At 43.9% G+C, this 24,916-nt stretch overlaps 1 protein-coding gene across 2 annotated transcripts in view; it reads right to left on the reverse strand.

Annotated features, from left to right (window-relative positions):
* The window catches only part of elovl5 (ELOVL fatty acid elongase 5), a 108,839-nt gene extending 84,687 nt beyond the window's left edge, over positions 1 to 24,152 (reverse strand). The window contains exon 1 of one of the 2 annotated variants that reach the window (XM_078541920.1): positions 24,025 to 24,152. The gene's annotated coding sequence lies outside the window, so the exon portion shown is untranslated. Of the gene's footprint in view, positions 1 to 23,990 lie in introns of both variants that reach the window. The other variant, XM_078541918.1, reaches the window with a different exon arrangement.
* Between the last annotated feature and the right edge of the window lie 764 nt (positions 24,153 to 24,916).

Raw genomic sequence — 24,916 nt, forward strand, 5'->3', positions numbered from 1 at the left:
CCAAAGCAAGGTAGGCAAACGAGCCTCGAAGTCCTGGGCGAACTGCAGCCCGCCGGGTGCATGTCACTTATGTGCAGTTGTGAAACACGTCGGTGTGTGCAATCATGCCAATGTGCTTGATGATCCAGCATGGGGGGATGATTCCGGCAAGCTGGGCTTATAATGATATGTCGATGTATTACAATGAAGTTGTCGACATGTAGTGGCGGGAAACGCAGCCCGCGAGACAATTCCAAGCTGTCCACCATATTGCCCACTCACACCCGTCATGACACCCGATGCCAGTGGGAACGGAAAATTCCGCCTTTGAGTAGGGAGAGGAAAAGGAAAAAGAAAGAAATGGCCCTTGAGACTAAGTTGGTTCATGTCAGAATTTTTCCAGAAGACACGACAGAATAACTAAAGCTGTGAATCATACCTAAGCCATGCATTTTAAAACCTTGCATTATTTCAGGTGCCTAAGGTGGCATGAAGGCTGCAACCATCCTCTGTTACCATAGAAATGACGGGTGAGGCTTCAAATCAATCATAAAGGGACAAGCCTGTTGAGTAGAATTTCCTTTGGCTCTGGTCCTTAAATATTCTTCAGCTGTAATGTGATGTATCACAAGATAGCACCACTGCGTGAACAGATACGGCAGTGCCTGCACTCACTGCCTTACTCAAAGTGTAACAGGAAGTTAACAAAGTTAACAGGAAGAAGCAGCTTTACAATTTTGGCTTAAATGAGTGACAAATATAGCACCCAATGCAGGTGACTGTGAATCAGGCTTCAGATTTTGCTCTGGAATTATTGGAAAACCGATGTTAGTAGCCATTTTCGAACAAATGCACAGCTTATGGTGTTTAATTTGCTGTTGCTTTTAACATTCACTCGACATTGTTAAAAATCCACACAGAAACCAATAACATTTTTAAAAAATGATATTTGAATTTCCACTGAAAGGATCACATGACAAGATTTCAAGTTTTAAGACTTTTAATGTAAAAAAACCAATTAAAAGCGACATGACTAACCATTCGTTAGTAGGCAATTTATATTTTAAACTACAGAAAAGATCCCCCATGTGACATTTAACACGACCAATAATCCCACGCCATGGTTATACTTTAAACTGTCCCTTAAGTGGTCACTTTATTCTCCCAGAAACAATTCAAAGCCATTCTCCCCTCCAGGCGACCTGCTTCCTTTATCTTTTCCCAGCTGGGAATCCTAGAACTGATCTTCACTGGAGATTCCTTTCCTCTATTCCAAGCTAGTCAAATCTTCCAACCTCCTTTAAATCCTCACAAACTCGGTCTCTTCAATCTGAGCGCAAGCTCCCACCCACCTTCTGCCTGGTGAACAATACAGTCAGCATTTTCTCTGCTTTAGGTGCAGGACTGGCTGCCTCCATCTACTGCTCTGTTTCTCAGATGGCTGCAGACTGAGTTGTGTCCGTGAGTTTCAGGGATATCTTAGAAATCTTGTAACCTGATACTACAATGGCTTTCTCTGGAATTTTACCTTTCCAAAGCTCATCTCCATTGTAATGTGAATCACATGGGCCTTGTATCCAGGTAGAAATGCTAAATAGCTATCTCTAGACCGTCCAATTGCATTCTATCTTGCAGTTAAACAGACAGTTTAAAGTATAGCTATTTATAAAGCCTGACAGTCATAATTCCTCCCAGTGAGACATGAAGGCTATCAGTCTACCCACAGTCAGCACAGCTGCACTCTCCATTGTCCACAGGTATGAATATCTTGCACCTTATCCCAGTAAGTTAACCTGACCCCTTCTTAACCTTTAACAACCAAGACACCCAGGCTTGTTGTCGAGCAGAATTAAAAGCAGGTTGCATGACCTCCTTCATTCCTCTATTTTACCTAAATAAACAATCTTATAAACTTCATATTTGTAACAACATAAAGAAAGACTTGCATTACCACTGGATGTCCCAAAGTGCTTTACAACCAATTAAGTACTTTTGTAGTGTCGTCACCGTTGCCATGTGGGAAACATGCAACCAATTTGCACAGAGCAAACTCCCACAAACAGCAATGTGATAATGACAGCTGATGTTGGTTGAGGATAACTATTGGCCAGGACAGTGCCATGGGGTCTTTTTCATCCACCTGAAAAGGGCTGGCAGCTCAGTTCAACATCTCATTTGAAAGACAGTACAGCACCCCCTCAGTACTGCACCAGAGTGTCAGCCTTGATTTTTGTGCTCAAGTCCTGGAGTGGGATTTAAACCCACAACCTTCTGACTCATAGGCAAGAGTGCTACCATGAGCCACAGCTGACACCAGCATTGTTGAAGAAGGTGAAGAATGAAGCTAAAACAGCTTTGTTAAATAATACCCCTATAAAGTAAAAGCTTTCTCAGAATAGCAAATCCACAGCTGCTTCTTACATAACAGCACAGCTGTCAACCCTAGTTCAATGAAGAGTGCAGGCGGGCATTCCAGGAGCAGCACCAGGCAGACCTAAAAATGAGGTGTCAACCTGATGACGCTACAACACAGGACCACTTGCATGCCAAACAGCATAAGCAGCAAGTGATAGACAGACCTAAACGATCCCACAACCAACGGATCAGATCTAAGCTCTGCAGTCTTGCCACTTCCAGTCGTGAATAGTGGTGGACAATTTAAAAATTCACTGGAGGAGGAGGCTCCACAAATATTCCCATCCTCAATGATGGGGGAGCCCAGCACATCAGTGCAAAAGATAAGGCTGAAGCATTTGCAAACATCTTCAGCCAGAAGTGCCGATGTGGATGATCCGTCTTGGCCACCTCCCAAGGTCCCCAGCATCACAGATGCCAGTCTTCAGCCAATTCGATTCACTCCATGTGATATCAAGAAACAGCTGAAGGCACTGGATACTGCAAAGGCTATGGGCCCTGACAGTATTCCAGCAATAGTACTGAAGACTTGTGCTCCAGAACTTGCCGTTCCCCTAGCCAAGTTGTTCTAGTCCAGCTACAACACTGGAATCCACCTGGCAACGTGGAAAAAGGTATGTCCTTGTACAAAAAATACGACAAATCCAATCCGGCTAATTACCACCCCAGTCTACTCTCGATCATCAGTGAAGAGATGGAAGGGGTCATCAACAGTGCTATCAAGTAAATCATTGACGCTCAGATTGGGTTCCGCCAGGGTCACTCATCTCCTGACCTCATTACAGACTTGGTACAAACACGGACAAAAGAATTAAACTCAAGAGGTGAGCTGAGAGTGACTGCCATTGACATCAAGGCAGCATTTGACAGAGTGTGGCATCAAGGAGCCCTAGCAAAACTGGAATCAATGGGAATCAGAGGGAAAACTCTCCACTGGCACAAGGGAAGATAGATGTGATTGTTGCAGGTCAATCATCTCAGTCCCAGGACATCACTGCAGGAGTTCCTCAGGGTAGTGTCCTCGGCCCACCCATCTTCAGCTGCTTTATCAATGACTTTTCTTCCATCATAAGGTCAGAAGTGGGATGTTTGCGGATGATTGCACAATGATCAGCACCATTAGCGACTCCTCAGATACTGAAGCAGTCTGTATCCAACTGCAGCAAGACCTGGACAATATTCAGCCTTGGAATGGTAAGTGGCATGTAACATTCAAAAGAACAAAGAACAAAGAAAAGTACAGCACAGGAACAGGCCCTTCGGCCCTCCAAGCCTGCGCCGATCATATTGCCTGTCAAACTAAAACATTTTGCACTTCCAGGGTCTGTATCCCTCTATTCCCATCCTATTCATGTATTTGTCAAGCTGCCACTTAAACACCACTACCTGCTTCCACCACCTCCTCTGGCAGCGAATTCCAGACACTCACTACCCTCTGCATAAAAAACTTGCCCCGCACATCTCCTCTAAAGTTTTCTCCTCTCACCTTAAATCTATGTCCCCTAGTAACTGACTCTTCCACCCTGGGAAAAAGCTTCTGACTATCTACTCTGTCCATGCCACTCATAATTTTGTAAACTTCTATCAAGTCGCCACTCAATCTCCGTCGCTCTAGTGAGAACAATCCAAGTTTCTCCAACCTCTCCTCATTGCTAATAACCTCCAGACCAGGCAGCATCCTGGTAAACCTCCTCTGCACCCTCTCCAACGCCTCCATACACTTCTGGTAATGTGGTGACCAGACTTGCATGCAATATTCCAAGTGTGGCCTAACCAAGGTTCTATACAGCTGCAGCATGACTTCCCAGCTTTTATACTCAATACCCCTGCCAATGAAGGCAAGCATGCCATATGCCTTCCTGACTACCTTATCCACCTGCGTTGCCACTTTCAATGACCTGTGGACCTGTACATCCAGATCCCTCTGCCCGTTGATGCACTTAAGGGTTCTGCCATTTATTGTATAATTCCTACCTGTATTAGACCTTCCAAAATGCATTACCTCACATTTATCCGGAATAAACTCCATCTGCCATTTCTCCGCCCAAGTCTCCAACCGATCTATATCCCGTTGTATCCTTTGACAATCCTCTAAAGTAGTGTGAACTAGATCACACACTGAATTACAACACGCATGATGGGGAGCGCACTCAGAATCAGAGCAATTATAGAATCATTGCAGCACAGAAAGTAGCCATTCAACCCATTGTTTCTGTGCTGGCTCTAAGGACCAGTTCATGTGCTGCCACTTCCCCACCCACTCCTCACATTCCTCCTTCTCAGATATTTAGAACATTTAGAAAATGTAGAAACATCTCCAGCACAAAAGGAGGCCACTCTGGACTGCTTGCTGGTGCCGGCTATAAATCAAGCCACCCAGCCTAATCGCACTTTCCAGCACTTGGTCCACAGCCCTGCAGGCATTTCAGATGCACATCCAGCCACCTTATAAATGGGTTGAGTGTCTCTGCCACTTTCAGGCAGTGAGTACCAGACCCCCACCGGGTGAACATGTTCTCCTCATCTCCTCTCTAATCTTTCTACCAATCACTTTAAATCTATGCCCCCTAGTCACCGACCTCCCTGCTAAAGTAAATAGGCCCTTCCCACCCTCTCTATCCAGGCCCCTCACAACTCTGTACATCTCAGTCAAATCTCCCCTCAGCCTCCTCTGTTCCAAGGAGGAGAACAAGGAGTTGAGGAGAAATCTTTTCACCCAGAGGGTGGTAGGACTCTGGAACTCACTGCCCAATAGGGTGGTTGAGTCAGAAATCCTCGTAACATTTAAGAAGTATTTAGATTTTCACTTGCGTTGCCACAGTCCCTGGGGTTATGGGCCAAGTGCTGGAAAATGGGACCAGTGTAGTCAGATCTTTGTCAACCGGTGCAGACATGATGGGCCGAATGGCCTCCTGTGCTATGAGTCTAACCCTAGCCTATCAAATCTTTCCTCATAGCTGCAATTTTCCAGTCCTGGCAACATCCTCATAAACCTCCTCTATACCCTCTCTAATGCAATTACATCCTTCATGTAATGAGGTGACCAGAACTGCACAGTTGTGGCCTAACTAATGTTTTATATAGTTCCACCATAACCCCCCTGCTGTTATATTCTATGCCTTGGCTCATAAATGAAAGGATTCTTAACCGCCTTCTTAACCACTTTATCGACCTCTCCTACTACCTTCAGGGATCTATGGACGTTCACTCCAAGGTTTCTCACTTACTCTACACCACTCTGTATCCTCCCACTTATTGCATAATCCTTCACCTTGTTTGACTTCCCCAAATGCCCTCTCTTTGCATTCTCAATTTCCTTTGTGATTTCACCACTATGCTTTCTATACCATTGAGTTCTCGGTGTTTGACACAAGCTTTCCTTCACTGCCTTATCTTACCCTATAAGCTCCTTGACACCCAGGGGGCTCTAGATCTGGTTGGCCACTCTTTCTTTGTGAGGACATGTTTACTCTGAACCCCCTGAATCTCCCCTTTAAATACCTCCCACTACTCGGACACTGATTTATCTTCAAGTAGCTGTTTCTAGTCCACTTTTGCTAAGTCACTCCTCAGCTTAGTAAAAGTGGCCTTAAGCCAATTTAGAACTTTAACTTATCTTTGTCCTTTTCCATGATGATGTTAAAACTAACTGAATGATGATCATGACTACCAAAATGCTTTCCCGCTGCACCACTCACAACTCCTCAGATACTGAAGCGGTCCATGTCCATATGCAGAAGACCTGGACAATACCCAGGCCTGGACCGGCAAGTGGCAGGCAATATTCACACCACACAAGTACCAAGCAACGACCACCCCCAACAAGGGAGAATCCAACCATCGCCCCCTGACAGCCAACGGCACCACCATCACTGAACTCCCCACCATCAACATCCTGGGGGTTACCATTGGCGAGCCACACAAATGCGTTGGCCACAAGAGCAGGTCAGTGGCCTATAAACTACTCCCACTCACCACACAAGTGTATTCTTACCTTTACTGTTTCTTATCTCTACCCAAACTGATTCTAAATCTTGATCTCCAGAACTAAAAGTCCACCATCTACATGGCACAAGTCAGGAGCGTGATGGAGCACTCCCCACCCACCCGGATGGGTGCAGCTCCAACAACACCCAAGAAGCCCAACACCATCCATTCGTGCCACAATGGTGTTAGGCAATCTCCAAAAAGAGAGAATCCAACCATCTCCCCTTGATATTCAATGGTATTACCATCAGTGAATCCCCCACTATCAACATCCTGGGGGTTGCCATTGACCAGAAACTGAACTGGACTAGCCATATAAATACTGTGGCTACAGGAGCAGGTCAGAGGTTAGGAATCCTGAGACGATTAACTCACCTCCTGATTCCCCAAAGCCTGTCCACCATCTACAAGGCGCAAGAATGGAGTGTGATGGAATACTCCCCACTTGCCTGGATGAGCGCAGCTCCAACAACACTCAAGAAGCTTGACACCATCCAGGACAAAGCAGCCCGCTTGATTGGCAACCCATCCACAAACATTCACTCCCTCCACCACTGACGCACAGTGGCAGCAGTGTGTACCATCTATGAGGTGCACTGCAGCAAATCACCAAGGCTCCATCAACAGCACTTTCCAAACCTGCGACCTCTACCACCTAGCAGATGCATAGGAACACCACTACCTAGAAGCTCCCTCCAAGACACTCACCATCCTGACTTGGAACAATATCGGCTTTCCTTCACTTTCGCTGGGTCAAAATCCTGGAACTCCCTTCCTAACAGCACTGTGGGCGTTTCTACACCACATGGACTGCAGCGGTTCAAGAAGGGAGCTCACCACCATCTTCTCAAGGGCAACTAGGGATGGGCAATAAATGCTCGTCTAGACAGTGACGCCCACATCCCACGAAAAAAAAAAAATCCTAAATTGAACAATCATCGACTGTACTTTAACAAGTGGCATAATCTTTCAGGCCATGGGAAATAATTTAGTATTTAGCAGCTGGTTGATGTAAGGTCACATTACTGGAGTGAGTGCAGGAGATGCAAAGACAAATTACAGTAGTGAGTGCAGGGGATGCAAGGTTCGATCACAGGAGTGCAGGGGATGCAAGGTTGCATTACAAGGTCATATTACGAGAGTGAGTACAGGGGATGCAAGGTTGGATTACAGGAGTGAGTGCAGGTACAGTAGTAAATGCAGGGGATGCAAGGTCAGATTACAGGAGTGAGTGCAGGGGATGCAAAATCAGATTACAGTAGTGAGTGCAGGGGATGCAAGGTCAGATTACAGGAGTGAGTGCAGGGGATGCAAGGTCAGATTACAGGAGTGAGTGCAGGGGATGCAAAATCAGATTACAGTAGTGAGTGCAGGGGATGCAAGGACACATTACAGGAGTGAGTGCAGGGGATGCAAGGTCAGATTACAGGAGTGAGTGCAGGGGATGCAAGGTCAGATTACAGTAGTGAGTGCAGGGGATGCAAGGTCAGATTACAGTAGTGAGTGCAGGGGATGCAAGGACACATTACAGGAGTGAGTGCAGGGGATGCAAGGTCAGATTACAGTAGTGAGTGCAGGGGATGCAAGGACACATTACAGTAGTGAGTGCAGGGGATGCAAGGACACATTACAGTAGTGAGTGCAGGGGATGCAAGGTCAGATTACAGGAGTGAGTGCAGGGGATGCAAGGACACATTACAGTAGTGAGTGCAGGGGATGCAAGGTCAGATTACAGTAGTGAGTGCAGGGGATGCAAGGACACATTACAGGAGTGAGTGCAGGGGATGCAAGGTCAGATTACAGTAGTGAGTGCAGGGGATGCAAGGTCACATTACAGGAGTTAGTGCAGGGGATGCAAGGTCACATTACAGGAGTTAGTGCAGGGGATGCAAAATCAGATTACAGTAGTGAGTGCAGGGGATGCAAGGTTGGATTACAGTAGTGAGTGCAGGGGATGCAAGGTTGGATTACAGTAGTGAGTGCAGGGGATGCCATGTCGCATTTCAGAAGTGAGTGAAGGGGATGCATGGTTGTATTATTGGAGTGAGAGCAGGGGATGCAAGGACATAATACCAGAGTTAGTGCAGGGGGTGCAAGGTCATATTACAGGAGTGAGTGCAGGGAATGCAAAGTCACATTACAGGAGTGAGTGCCGAGGATTATAGGATTGGCACTACGCCCTGGAGAATATTCACCGAAAACCCATGAAAGTTGTAAATTGCAAGACTGCAATCTTCAAAGTAAGACAGCAAGACACAATTCACCCTGAGATTCCCAGCAAGTGTTGAAAGATACCCGGTTACCAGAGAAGGCCAATTACATAGGAATAGGAAAAATCACAAATTAAGTCAAATATTAGAGATTGTAACTGGAGTTGAAATGGCAACTAGAGGGAAGGAAAGGCATTTGTTTAGTGCTAATCCCGTTCTCAGATTGGGAGTCTTTAAAATAATAAATAGATTCAATGGGGTGGATGCAGAGAAACCATTGGCATTGGTGGAGGATTGAGCATAATTGTAACGTTAGAGTTAAGCCATTCAGGCATGAAATCAAGGAGTACTTTTTCACATAAAATGTAGCACAAATCCAAAACCTCTTCAAGCAAAAGTGCTGTGGATGCTGAGGGTCAACTGAAGTTTTCAAGATTGAGGTCGATGACCAGGGTTATGGAGGATGGAACGAAGGTGAGTAAGCGAAACTGCAGTACAGATCAGGCACAATCGAAGGGAATGGCAAAGCAAGTTTAGAGGGGGGATGAACGGCCTACTCCTGCCCCAATTCCCAAATATTTATTGTCATTAAGTAAGAAAAGATGGCAGTTAATTTGCATACGTCAACCTCCCAAAATAAGAAAGAGCTGAGTGGCCAGTTAATCTGTTTTTGGCTTAGGGAGGAATGTTAGCCAGGTCATCACCCTTCAATTCGAATGGTACCATGTGATCATTTACGAGCACTTCAAACAATGTGTATTCCCTTAGTGCTGACATAACAGCCAAGATTATATGTTCAAATCATGAGTGGCGTTTGAATCCAGAATTTTATGGCAAGAGCTCTAACAACTATAGAAAATTGGGAGTGAATGGAAAGGGAAGTTGGCATGTCATTGGTATTAAGGGCAGTGAAAAGCAAAAGGCTTGTTAAGCCCAATGTCCTTTTCTTGTTTCTAGCAATTCTAATGATATTTTTCGTTGTTGGTTTCACCGTACAATGTGAACATAAGACAACTGAATTTCCTCAGCAATTCACCACACTCTGGCCTCTAGACCAGCGGGAGTCAAGTAGAAGGCCAAAAGCCAAGACACAGATATGACGGGCAAGTGTCTGAATTGGGATTACCCGCTTGGCCCATCCCTCTTCCTCCTCATTTAATGATGGCACTATCCTTCCTTCTGTACTGGACCTGTCATACCAACTGGAGATTATTCCAAAACTGATTTGGGAAGACACCCAGGGTGCATCATCAAATGGGCAGGGTGAGTGCTGTTTGGCCTAACAAGTTGGGAAATTCCTCAGAGTTGCTTCCACTCCTTGAGCCTAACGTCACCTTGTTTATGTACAAGTCAACCATGGTTCAGTGAGAAGCACTCCACAGAAGCAGGAGATTGTAGGTGATGTCCCACTCCAAAAACTTGAGTATCAAATCTGACTAACACAACAGAGCAGTACTGAGTGAGTGCTGAACTGCCGGAGGTGCCTTCTTTCTTTAAGATGTTAAACTGAGACCCCATCTGCTCACTCACGTGGCTGTAAAGCATCCCAAGGCACTATTTTATAAAGAGGAGGGGCCCTGGGCAATAGTTATCTCAGCCAATATCATTAAAGCAAGCGTTTTGGTCATTACCTCAATGCTGTTTGTGGGAGTTTGCTCTGTGCAAATTGGCTGCAACATTTCCTACATTACCACAGGGGCGACACTTCAAAAGTACTTCATTGGCTGTAAAGCACTTTGGGAAATCCTGCGTTTATAAAAGGTGCTATATAAATGCAAATCTTTCTTTCATATAAATGGGCTTTCCACCACCTCTCCAACGGAGTTAAAGCAGTAGAGTGAAAGCAGCTCCCAGGAATTGCCCAACCATAGTTTTTCTCAGCTTTCCTTTCATATATCCATACAGTATGTACATTCACACATACTTTAAAGTGTTGTTTAAGGGATGTTAATGTTATATTTACATCCTCTGTTTTTGCACTGTCCAAACAAAGTAACATAATCACCTCTCAACCTTTTAAAAACTTGGACTGTGATCTTCTCTGAGTCCTTTGTCTCATTTTTAAGAATCTTTGTTCACAAATTGGAACCTAAATCTCTTCTGACCTCTAGAATGCATTAGTCCTTTAAAGGTGATGTGCCTAAATGGAACACATCATTACAGAAGAATAAATGAATGCCTGGGCTATAAGATTAGAATAACTTGTTTCGCCTTTAAACAAGTATTCTTTAAATCCATCCTGGTGCATGATTAATCTCCCAAATTACAATCTGACATTGACTGAATGTTTCAGATGAATAGCCAGTTAACATCCCAATTCCTTTTCATCTCCCATGTTCGCTGATGCACACACTTGTTATGGCCATGTTTCACATTTCATATGGCCATGTATATATTTCACTGCATCAAAATCTGTCATTCTTTAACCCATCCATCTAATTGCCCTAGATCTCTCTCAATGCTATCAATATCAAATACACATCTAGACCCATGCAAAATGTTATATAATGTTACTAGAGACATCCTACTCAACGTTATCCATAAGTGAAATGGTATGAAATAGCTCCAAAAAACTCAAGGAGATTATTGACCATTTCAGAAATCCTGCACTGCTAGTGCGCAAGTTAGTGACAAGATTACAACACCGTAGCATCGTGATCCTCCAGCCTGCTCTTCACAGTGACAGTCTCCTCTGCCAGTGCAGGATTGATAAATTTACCCTTATAAATACCAGCCTTGGCTAAGTGGTGGCTCCTAGTAGGTTTAAGTGTCACTCCAGAACTTGAGCACGAACATTTCATTGCAGTAATGAGGAGGTGCAGCACTGTCAGAAGTGCCATCTTTCTGATGAGATTTTACAGAATTACATAAAATTTGCAACAGGGAAGCATGCATGTTCCGATTAGTCTATGATGGTGTCCAAAATTTCCTATAAGCCATACGCAAGTTGATTCCTTAAGTTGTCATATGTGCATGGCTGTGCAAAAAATTCTGAAGAGGCCATGCGCTTAAATAAATCATACTCAAAAAATAAATTAGAGAGAAGGCTGGATAGGTTGAGCCTGTATCCATTGGAGCTTAGAAGAATGATTTATTGAAACATATAGGACCCTGAGGAGACTTGATCGGGTGGATGCTGTCAGGATGTTATGGGAGGGACTAGGACGAGGGGATACAGTTTAAAAATAAGGAGTCTCCCATTTAAGACCAAGATGAGAATTGTTTTCTCTCAGAGGGTAGTTAGTATGTGGAATTCTCTTCCCCAGAAAGCAATGGAGGCAGAGTCATCGAATATTTTTAAGGGTAGGTTAGTTAGATTCTTGACTGACAAGTGACTTAAAGGTTACAGGGGTTAGACAGGAAAGTACAGCTGAGACCATAATCAGGTCAAACATGATATTATCAAATGGTGGACCAGGCTTGAGAGGCTGAATGGCTTACTCCTGCTCCTAACTCATATGCCCGCATGTTTGTATGTCGGTCTCTGTTTCAATTCCTAACTCCAAGAGCACATTCCACAGTCATATAGCACACGATATCAAAACATTCCTGCTTTGTCCAAAATCTTACGTTTCTGCATCTTCTATTTTGCCCCATCCCTTCATAATCCTGAACACCTCAATCAAATCATCATGTAATCTTGGTTGTATTACCATGGCTAAATTCCCCACCATCAGCACTCTAAGGGTTACCATTGACCAGAAACATAACTGGACCAACCACACAAATATTGTAGCTGCAAGAGCAGGTCAGAGGCTGGGAATCCTGCGGCGAGTAACTCACTTCCTGATTCCACAAAGCCTATCCTCCATAAACAAGGCACAAGTCAGGAGTGTGATGGAATACTCTCCACTTGCCTGGATGAGTGCGGTTCCAACAACACTCAAGAAGCTTGACACCATCCAGGACAAAGCAGGCTGTTTGATTTGCATCCCATCTACCACCTTAAACATTCAGTCCCTTTACCAATGGCGCACAGTGACAGACTAGTGTACCATCTACAAGATGTACTGCAAAAACTTGCCAAGGCTCCTTTGACAGCATCTTCCAAGCTCACAACCTCTACCCCTAGAAGGACAAGGGCATCAGATGCATGAGAACACCACCGCCTACAAGTCCCCCTCCCAGTCACTCACCATCCTGACTTGGAAATATATTGCCGTTCCTTATTTGTCGCTGGGTCAAAACCCTGCAACTTCCTTCCTAACAGCACTGTGGGTGTACTTACACCACATGGACTGCAGCGGTTTAAGAAGGCATCTCACCACCACTTTCTCAAGGGCAATTAGTGATCGCAATAAATGCTGGTCTTGCCAGTGACACCCGCATCCCATGACCAAATATTTTTTAAAATCTTTAAATTTCTGGCTTCATGCCGGATCCTTTTTTAAAAAAGCTTTGGGATGATATTTCCAATGTAGTTATCCTCCGCTCCTGTACCTATGGAAATGCTGGAAGATACTCATCACTGCCTCAGATTTCTTTGAAGAATTTTGGGTGTGTGCCCTCCAGTCCAGGTGCCTTACAACTTTACATAACTAAACCAGACACTAGATTTTATGTCACACCCTGAGGGAAGAGGAAAACATTTGCTTTGCACAAAACATCTGTAAAACTAATGTTTAAAGTAGTAGACTGAGACAAGCCTGCAGCTCAGTTTTAAATTGAGAGAAATCTATAGCCTTAAAGATGCTTACTTGAATTTAGAGCCCAGAAAGAGGCACCAATTGTATTTATATTGAAGCCTTCAGCCCCACAGCAAATATTGGGGTCAAAAGATCACTGACCATCGACTTAGTGATGGCTGCAACATATTCAAAAAAAATCCAATTCAGCCCAATCAACTGTATTATTCATCAAACTGAAACAAATTACTCTTTGTTTTCAAATTCCTCCCTCTCTATCTCTATAAGTTCCACCAGCCCCACAACCCTCTGAGATATCTGCGCTCGTCTAATCTAGCCTCTTGGGCACTGCCGACTTTAATTGCTCCATCACTGGCACCATACTTTCAGCTCTCTGGACCCTAGGCTCTGGAATAACTTTCCCTAAACCTCTCCGCCTCTCTTTCCTCCTTCAGGATATTTTTTGAAACCTACCTGAGCGGTGGAGGCAGGGTCACTGAATATTTTTAAGGCAGATTCTTGAGTAACAAGGGAGTCAAAGGTTACTGGGGGAGGTGGAATGTGGAGTTGAGGCCACAGTTAGATCAGCCATGATCTTACTGAATGGTGGTGAAGGCTCGAGGGACTGAATGATCTACACCTGCTCCTAATTCCAATGTGCGTATATGTAAACGTGTCTCTTTAACCAGGCTTTTGGTCATCTGCCCTAATACCTCCTTTTGTGGCTCAGTGCCATTTTTTTTGTTTTATAATTCCTCTGTGAAGCATCTTGAGATGATTTACTAAAGGCATTACATAAATACAAGTTATTGTTACAGTTATTGGATGCCAAACAACGAGGCCAAATGCACTGTTACAAAGATTGATGTCTTCCAAACTGACCACTGCCTTCACTGAAAGCACAAAGCCACAAATGCATTTGTACCGGGGGCTGACAGTGTGATGCAGTGAATAGCCATAACCATGTTCCAGTAATCCTGGTCAGTACAAGAGTACAATCCTTCCACAAGAAAAAAGCAGCTTGATTACTAAAACACAAATTGATTTTCCATTCACATCAGTTACAGCTAAGAGTGAAAATGTCTAACCCAAAGGTCCAATCCATGCACAGCTTGGAAACAAAAAACCCCTCAATTTAGGAACACAGAAAGAGAAAATGAAAGCTTGCATTATAGCAATAATAGAGATAAGAAAAAAGAGAAATAGGGAGGCCGAGAGAAAGGATGTGAGATAGAGGAGAGAGGAAGAAAAATGCAGAGAGACGAAGAAAAGGCAGTGAAAGAAATGCAGAGATAGAAAAAGACAATTTGGGTGGGATTTTCCTCACCCGCCTGCCGCCGGGATCTTCCGGTCCCATCACAAGGCAATGGACTTCTGGCTGGGGCGGGTCCCACCTGCAACAAGGCCAGAAAATCCCGGCTAAAAGGTGAAAGAGAGAAAAGCGGAAAGAGATTTAAACAAATGCCAAGGTAGAGATAAAGATGTGAAGTAGGGAGAAGAAGAAAAAAAGAGACAGGAAAAAAGATTGAAAAACAAACGGGAATAGATGTAAGATAAAGAGTGACAGAGAGAAAAAAGGGCAAGAGATAAACCAAAAGAAAGAAATGTGACAGAAGAATAGGAAGAAGACAGGAGGCTGGTATTAACACGTGACAAGCTAGGAGAGAGAAATGTGAGAAAGAGATGGAAAAAGCAGTGTCAGAACTGGAGACAAGGAGAGTGTGAAAACTGAGTAGTGTGAGATAGTAACAGAAAATAAAGACATAACATGAGATAAGGACAGAAAAAGAGAACGAGGGAGTAGGAAAACATTAGGATGGATTTGAACCTTCTCAAGGGCAATTAGGGATGGGCAATAAATGCTGGCCTAGCCAGCGACACCCACATCCCTTGAAAGATTAAAAGGAATGAAGTGTGAACAAAAGAGAGAGAGAAAAGAGAGATGAATAAAAATGACGGAATTAGAAGAAAACAAAAGGAAAAGAAGAGAGACATAAAGATACATGCACACAAATTCAGATTAATCTTCACAGGCCAATAATTTTCAAGATTTCTCTGTGGGGACATACAGATACCCTGGCCTGAAAAAGTGACAGTGAAGGTCCAAATAGTGTGCAGTGTGCACACACTCAATCCATAGTGGGAGTCCACCACATAACAAATTAGTGAGGTGCAAATGGAGTTGTTTAGGGCAACTGGCTCAAATTAGTGTTTGGCCGATTGCCTTTGCCATAGGGAGCCTAATGCCCATTTCAGATCCCTGTGAAAACGCAGATCGGGACTGACCAGAGCATGTGCCACACACATCAGTATTCTGAGATCTAAAGCAGGGGTCCTTCATGGGACCGCTGGAAACTGCCGCCAAAAACGTTTTACTTGCCTGAATGTGGAGCCAGGTAAAGCGGGAGCGCTCCTCCTAGCTCAACGTTGAAACTGCAAGTTGCTGCCTGCACCACTTATCCGTTCCCAATCTCCATCCCTCATCACCCTCCAACGCCACCCACTCCCCTCCCCCCACTCCACCAGGCTCACTCTAGGCCCCACCTCTTTGCCATCTCTTATGGGATGCCAGCCCACCATTGCCTACAGTTGTCATGATAGACCCAATCTTACATGGTTCTTCTGCGCAACAGATGTGGCATGGTTTTGCTGCTGCTAAATTAGCCCCTGAATTTTAAGTGCCAACCAATTTCTAGGCCCCTCAGTCTCAATTCCTGAAGGTATTAGATACCCAAAAGAAAACAGTACTATTATTATAGAATGTTTTTTGTTAGTCTTCATTTCTAGTAACACTGCATTAGTGAGCAAACGAATACAGAAGAAAATACATTAGAGATTACATTGTTCCTGAGACACTGTGCTTGTAGAACAGGGTAGGGGCAGCCCCAGTTGAACAGAAATCTGCTTGCTTTGTATACTCCTGAGATCCATGCTCTCTCTCTCTCTCTGTTTCTTGTTTTCTTTTTCTCTGTCTCGCATGATTATTCTTTCCTCCTCGGCTTCTCCCTTGTTGAGTTGCAGGAGTTGCTGAATGTGAGGAGGTGGGTGAACCCACTGGACTTTAGACCAGCCAAGAGTTGAACAGTAAGAGCTGCTGGCTGCTGTAGCTACTGAGGGAAATTTCACAGAGACTCCACCAGCAGCAGGAAACCTAATTTGACAGGAATCGGAATGCATGTTGGGCAGATTGATCGTGGTTCAAAGCAGGCATGCTGACCTCAACACGCAGTTTGAGGATCCGCACTCCTACTGATCAGGGACTCTGCGCTAGAAGGTCTCTGAATATTTTCCGTGCCAATTGTGAAAATGGTCCTCTACAGTCAACGACAATTTCCCAAAGAACTGGGACTTTACACATTTTTGAGGGGATTTCTTTTTGGGCTCCAAATCTCAACTGTATTTTTGGGCCACTTCCTTTTTTCTACTCATTCATGAGATGTGGGCTTTGCTGGCTGAGTCAGCATTTATTGCCCATCCCTAGTTGCCCTCGAGATGGTGATGATGAGCTGCCTTCTTGAACTGCTGCATTCCATGTGGTGTAGGTACACCCACAGTGCTGTTAGGGAAGTGAGTCACAGGATTTTGACCCAGTGACAGTGAAGGAACGGCGATATATTTTCAAGTCAGGATGGTGAGTGGCTTGGAGGGGAATTTCCAGGTGGTGGTGTTCCCATCTATCTGCTGCCCTTGTCCTTCTAGATGGTAGTGGTTGTGGGTTTGGATGGTGCTGCCTAAGGAGCCTTGATGAATTCCTGCAGTGTATCTTGTAAATGATACACACTGCTGCTACTGTGCATCGGTGGTATAGGGAGTGACTGTTTGTGGATGTGGTGCCAATCAAGCGGGCTGCTTTGTCCGGGACTGTGTCCAGCTTCTTGAGTGTTGTGGGAGCTGGACTCATCCAGGCAAATGGGGACTATTCCATCACACTCCTGACTTGTACCTTGTAGATGGTGGACAGGCTTTGGGGAGTCAGGAGGTGAGTTACTCACTGTAGGATTCCTAGCCTCTGAGCTGCCCTTGTAGCCACAATGCAAAATGAAGAAAAGACAGAACCAGGGACGGTCCAGAGCTACTTGGGGGTCCATATCTGTAGATCATTAAAGTACCATGGACAGGTACAGGAAGTAATAAAAAAAGCTAACTGAATACTGGCCTTTGTATCTGGAGGACTAGAGTACAAGGGGGGAGGAGTTAAGCTACATCTAAACAAAGCCCTAGTTAGAGAACATCTGGAGAATTAGAATCAGTTCTGAGCACTGACATTAGGAAGGAAAAATTGGCCTTGGAGGGAGCGCAGCGTAGATTTACCTGAATGATACCTGATCTCCAAGGGTTAGGATACAGAAGAGATTACACAAACTAGGTCATATTTCCTAGAATTTAGAAGCTTAAGGGGTAATTGATTAAAATTTTCAAGATGTTAAAAGGAATAGATAGGGTAGATGCATGAAAACTGATTGGCAAGTCTGGAATAGGCAGCATAGTCTGAAAATTAGAGACAAGCCTTTCAGGACTGAAATAAGGAAACACTTCTACAAAGAAAGGGTGGTAGAAGTTTAGAAATTCTTTCCACAGATTAGTGCTAGATCAATTGTTAATTTTAAATTAGAGGTTGATAAATTTTTGTTAGCCAAAGGTATTAAAGGATACGGGGTAAAGGCAAGTAAATGAAATTAGGGCACAGATCAGCCATGATCTCACTGAATGGGGAGCAGAACAAGCTCAAGAAGCTAAATGGCCTCCTGTTCCTAGATAACGATATGCGTCTGTACAACACTTTTAAGGTAGTAAACAGAGGAGAGGAGAACAGAGGACAAGAAGGAAGCATAAATCAATAATAACAGAAGAGTTTGAGGAGGTGGCCCAAAGGCACATTCAGAAAGACAGGTTTTGAAGAGGCTTTTGAAAGTGGAGGCAAAGCAAAAAGTTTAAGAAGAAAGATCCAAAATGTAGGGTCAGGTCAGTTGGTTCCAAAGATGGAATAAAGCAAGGGACAAATGCTCAGTAGGCTGGAAAAAACTGAGAGACATAGGGCTGGAGGAGAGTACAAAGGAAAGGAATGGCAAATACTTGGGGGAGTTTGTGAACAAAGATGAGGATGTTGAATTCAATGCATGGGTGAATGGGGAACCACTGGAGGTCAACAGTTACAGGGAGATAGATGCATAATATATTGAAGTTAAGAGAGTTTTGGATGTGTTAGGGTTTATGTAGAGTGAACTTGGAAAGTCAGCAAGAAGATAGTGGGACGTATGAGAGTTTCACCAGTGGAGGGGTTGCGGTGAGTGACACAACAGAGCTGGGAATAGGTGGGTTTCGATAAGAAATGGACAATCAAGCTTAGTCATATAGGGCACCAAGGACAGTCTGAATGAACAGCTTGAGGGGGAGGTGGGATTGGAGGCTAAGGTTATTGGCAGGAATCAAAGTAGGATGGTTTTTGTATTGACAATATGAAGTCAGAGAAATTTGGATCATCTGCCACTTTATGTTGGATAAAGAGTCTGACTGCATAATGATGGTATGGACTTCTGGGTGCTCACAAAGGATGCTGTCAGCACACATATGGATACTGAACCCACACCAATGGGTGAAACATGTAGATTAATAATAAAAAGGAGTAAATGTAGCCTTTGAGACACTCTTAAGGTGACCATGTTGGGTTAAAAGTTAAGCCATTATAAGAAATGTGCTGGGACACATTGGGACAACCTCAACAACCAAGCAAGAGTGGTGTCACATAGATGGATCACAAAGCAGAGGCACTGGAGCGGGATGGAGTGGCCAACTATATCAAATGCCACAGAGGATCATTACCTTTTGCTGAACAGCACTAGTGATTCCAAGTTCCAGGACAGCAAAATAGTTTCACACAAAAAAGTGGATCAGTAAGCAGAAGCAAGCAGCCTCCCCCACCAAGGAATAAATGAAGCAAACCTTGGTCTCAGCACAACGGAACACTACTTAGCAAGTGGACAGCTACCACAAAACAAGAATTGTTCCCACAATTGGAAACAAATAACAAAGTTTTCCTAAGCACTGTATTCCAATACCACTGAGGTTTCCTCTATATTGTTGCATGTTTAAAAACTTCTTACAGGCAAGAGGTCCAGTCCCGCACTTTGCAACATACTGAACATCAAATGTTTTTGTTTTCATGGTCAATGAAACACAATTACAACAGATAAATAACATAACAACATGGGTGAGTGGAAGAATCCATTAACACTATCTGTATTTTTATGTTAAAGCAAGCCACACAACCAACAATCTGTTGATTGACCTAATGAGGGAGAATTTACTAGCGTTACAGGCAACATAGAGTCCAGTGAAATACCTAGAAGTTTATTTCTCAGCTATATGCTAGGTGGAAATGATTACTAAATTTGGTGCAAAAGTCGTCAGACCTCAGTGTATGTCTATATATTCATTAAATACCTGGTAAAATAAGTGTTCCTTTTTTGTTGGTGATCTGACACATTCTATATTGGTCAAAGGCCTGATGCCAGTATAAACATACAAATAAAACAACGACCAAAGCAGCAGCAGTTTTAACCAGTACCAGAGGATCATCGCACCCTACACTGAAACTAATGTGCTGAGAAATGTGGTACACTACATACAGTACCTGGATTATAGAAGGTGAATCAGAAAGGGAAAGAAAGGTCTAATACAGAACTCTCCATTGCTATGATCTATTGAAGTGTTCTGTTAACCAGTCCATGGTTAGCAAATAAATTCACACAAAATTATGGTCAACAAACTAGCATAGCTTTACATATTACTATACCAACTTTATGTTGGCAAAATAGGGCTCAGGATTTGATTTATAGGTGACCTTATTGAAACATATAAGATTCTCAGGGGGCTTGACAGGGTAGATGCTTAGAGGTTGTTTCCCCTTGTGGGAAGAGTCTAGGACCAGAGGACATAATCTCAGAGAAGGGGGCACCCATTTAAACAGAGATGAGGAGGAATTTCTTCTCTCAGAGGGTAGACAATCTGTGGAGTTCTTTACCGCAGAGGGATGTAGAGGCTGGGTCGTTAAGTATATTCTAGGCTGAGATAGACAGATTTTGAATCAGTAAGGGAATCAAGGGTTATAGGGACAAGGCAGGAAAGTGGAGTTGAGGGTTATCAGATCACCCATGATCTCATTGAATGGCAGAGCAGACTCAATGGGCCGAATGGCCTACTTCTGCTCCTGCTGAGGGGGGAGGCGATGGCATAGTGGTATTGTCACTAGACTAATAATCCAGGAAACCCAGGATAATGCTCTGGGGACCTGGGTTTGAATCCCATCACGGCAGATGGTGGAATTTGAATTTGATAAAAATCTGGAAATAAAAGTCTAACGACGACCATGAAAACATTGTTGATTGCTGTAAAAACCCATCTGGTTCACTAATGCCCTTTAGGGAAGAAAATCTGCCATCCTTACCTGGTTTGGCCTACATGTGATTCCAGAACCACAGCAATGTGGTTGACTCTAAACTGCCCCCTGACCAAGGGCAATTAGGGATGGGCAATAAATGCTGGCCTAGCCAGTGATGCCCACATCCCATTGGCATAGAAAGATAGCAACAGGGATAAGCCATTCAACTCCTCAAGCCTGTTCAGAATTTTGTTTAGCTCATGGTTAATCTGGACCTCAACTTCGGTTAGTCATCTTTACTCCTTATCTCTGATTACCTCTACCTAATAAAAGCCAATCGACTCGCTTGAAAATTTCAATTAATCCAAAATCCACAGTTTTTCTGTGGAGAGAGCTCCAGGTTTCTACTACCCTATGTGTGAAAAAGTGCTCCCTGATTTCGCTCCTACATGAGCTAGCTCTAATTTTAATTTATGCTCCCTTGTTTCGAATTCCCCATATTCATCGCATTGAATCCTTTGATTATTTTAAACACCCCAATTAGATCACCCCTCAACCTTCTAAACTCAAGGGAATACAAGCCATGCTAATGGAACCTGTCCTCATAATTTAACCCCTTCAGTCCAGTATCATTCTGGTGAGTCTACAATGCAACCACTCTAAAGCCTATATAATCCTTCCTAAGGTACGATAATCAAAACTGAATGCAGTACTTCAGGTGGAATCTGACCAAGTTCTATGAACCGAAGTGCAACTTCCAATCCATTGTATTCCAACCCACTTGAGATAAAGACCAATATTCCAATAACTTTTTTGATTACTTTGTCTACCTGTCAGTAGCATTTATTGATTTATGTACCTGGACACCCAAATCCCTTTCCTCCTCTACATTTCCCAGAGAAAGTATTCAGATTTGTCTTTCCTGGATCCAAAGTGGACGACCTTGCACTTCCCCCACGCTGAACTTCATCTTCCACAGTTTTTCCTACTAACTTAATCTATGTCCCTTTGTAAAACTTTCTACTCCCGTCTACATAACTTACTGTGCCTCCTAACTCAGCAAACTGGGGATATGCAACACTCCATTCCTTCATCCAAGTCATTGCTATCTATAGTGAAAAACTGATGCTCCGGTATGGAATACTGGGGAAGACTACTTGTTGCATCCGGTCAATCAGAGTCCATTTTTCTGTATCCCTACTCTGTCTCTTAACTCCCAACCAACTACTAACTTCTGCCTCAAAGCTACCCCCAATTCCCTGTGCTTCTAGTTTTACCGATGCACAGAACACGCCTTTGAAAGTCCATACAGACAATAAACGTAGGCACTTCCCTATCCACCATGATGGCGACCTTCTCAAAAGATCCAACTAGATTTTTGTAACATGATCTACCCTTCATATATTCATACTGTCCCTTTTCGGTCAGCTCATCACTCTCTATGTACTCAGTCATCCTGTCCGCGATGATTGATTCCATTAATTTCCACACAACAGATGTTGAAGTGATAAAGTCTGGTGAACCTGCACTGTACCACTTCCCTGGTCAGTCTATCTTTGCAGAGGTTCCGTGCCCAAAACTGAAAGCAGTGCTCCACATGATCAAAACCTGTACTGAAAGCACACTGTACAGTCTAAAAGGTCATAGCTGGATTTGTAAATACTTCCTGGAAAGGAACAGGGTCCCAAATTGGAAAATCTATATTTTCACTTGTTCTATCATTTGATAATTTTTTGATCAAAACCAGCAGAAAATGTTATTTCACTGATCCTAAGAAACAGGGGAAAAATATGCAGCTTCCGACTACATTAAAAATTCTTCTTAGAAACATTTATAATTCCAACTGTGTGCCAAAATATTAATGCAAAGTAACAGACTGAAAATTGAACTAGAACAGGAGCAGAAAATTAACATTAAAATAAATAGAGGAAATGTAATAAAAGAAGATTATTTTTGGATGAAGGTACACAAAAATTCAGAAAACTACCAAAAGAAAAACTGTTCCTAACCTGGAAGCGAGCTCAGAACTAGTCGCTTACTATTCATATTCAACTAGTTGCTAGAAAACTAAAACTCATTGACACTTGGGTTATTTCGTAGAGCATGACCACAGATCCTGTCTCTGATGTTCCCTGACCATCCCAGAATTTTCTTAATAACCTTGTGTTGGAGCCTGTTCACCAATTTGTTGGGACTTATGGGTCCTGGTTGCATGCTAGTTTTCGGATGGCCGAGTTGGTACAATAGAAAGAGTTGACTTGCAGACAGTTCTTAGGTGGAACACATTCTGTTTATTTACAAAGGTACTCAACAGCTACTTGTGTGCTTTCAACTCAAACCCTGTCTCCATACTTCTCACTAACTCAGACTACTGACTAGAGGTAGCCCGTGCTGCTCCTCTATTGGTTTACATAAGACCATGTGATCTTCCTTTATAACATCCTTCTTAATGGTATACTACACATTACATAAAATCATAATTACCACACATTGCATCGTGGATCAAACCAATTTTGCCACTCTAATTGATTCCACTCCAACAGCGATTCTAAAAATATACTTGTGCCTGCACCACAACAGAGCTTTATCCCAGGTGGAGGCAAACCTTGGCACAAAATGTTTCACCTACATTCAGAAAGTTATCTTGACCATGTATTTGGATGGAAACGTTGTCCACATGCAGTGGAAGTAATGCCAGTTCTCGCAGTGTCCTTGAGAGTGATTGAAAGTTTACTACTGTTGTACCTTCATATAATGTTTAAAAAATTTTGCACACCACACACACTTGCATCTTTTTGGAACTCTTCAAATGCCATTTTCTTGCCTTAATTTACTAATCCTGCAGCAGCTCAAACCATGTACAGTAATACCCATATATATATATATGAAATACTAAACGTTGCCAAATTGAGGTTTAGGTGTCACTTCAATATTAAATCACAACATCAATCAGTAGTCATCAAAAAGCATTGTAAATTAGTGACCTAAAAGAGGGAGGTTAGCACGCCCTGAAAGAAAAGGTGCAAAGTGCTCTTCTCCGACTGAGTAACAAAGAAAGATATATATTACAGAAACACTGCTTTGTGTGCAATCAGTGCAAGCAAGGCTCTTTGGAAAGCCTCCCTTGACACTAGACGCAAAACAAAGTGCAAATCCGAAAACATATCTACTTGTTTCTGCGATTGAAATGCAACATATATGAAGCATTTGTGCACTGCCGGAGATTGCAGGCTGGCCGGAATCATTACACACACACGGTTCGCGCTCCAAGCCGAGCCAGTCATTACCAAATTGCATTTTACATCGTCCCCACTGAGTCCCCTTCTTGTGGAACAAATAACGTTCGTTTCTAATATATATATTTATCTATAAATAATATTAAGTGGCTTAACTCACAAGAACGTTAATGCAGCAATGCCTCCTCACTCACCTCGTGAAAAATAAAAACCCTGACAGCAGAAGTGGAAAAAAAAGCGAAGGCTCCTCCTCCCAGAGAGAAGCAGCTCCGAGAGACTGGAGTTCAGTTCCCCCTCTCAGTCTGACAAGCCACTGCAGAAAGGACACACAGAGACTGGAGTTCAGCTCCCTCTCTCAGTCTGACAAGCCACTGCAGAAAGGACACAGAGAGACTGAGCAGGGCAAAGAGAAAGGAAGAATCAACAGCTCATTAACTTTCTGCTTTATAATCCTGGCAAAGTCACATCATCTCCTAAAAGCAGACAGTCCCAGAGTTACCCTCCTCCCTCATTTCCCTCCTCACTCACTCCCCTCCTCCCTCACTTCCCTCCTGCATCATTCCCCTCCTTCCCATTCTCTGCTCCCCACTCCCTCCTCCCTGACTCCCCTCCTCCCTCGCTCCCCTCCTTTCCACTCCCTCCTCCTCACTTCCCTTATTCCTTCCCTCCTCCCTCGCTCCCCTCCTGCCCATTGGCTCCTACCCATTTCCTCCTTCATTCAATCCCCTCCTCACAACTACCTCCTCCCTCACTCCCCTCCTCCCTCATCCGCTCCTCCCTTACTCCCCTCCCCACGCTCCCCTCCTCCCCATTCCCTCTGTCTCATTTCCTCCCCTCTCATTTCCTCCTCCATCTCTCTCCCCTCATCCCCTCTGCCCTCCTCCCTCTCGCCCCTTCTCCCGTCCTCCCTCTCGCCCCTTCTCCCCTCCTCCCTCTTGCCCCTTCTCCCCTCACCCCTTCTCCCCTCTTCCCTCTCTCCCCTTCTCCCCTCCTCCCTCTCTTCCCTCCTCACTCTCTCCCTCTTCCCTCACTCCCATCCTCATTTCCACCTCCATCATTCCCTTCCTTCCCATTCCTCCCTCCTTC

This window comes from Cetorhinus maximus, chromosome 5 (assembly GCF_964194155.1).
Source record: "Cetorhinus maximus chromosome 5, sCetMax3.hap1.1, whole genome shotgun sequence".
NCBI lineage: Eukaryota > Metazoa > Chordata > Chondrichthyes > Lamniformes > Cetorhinidae > Cetorhinus > Cetorhinus maximus.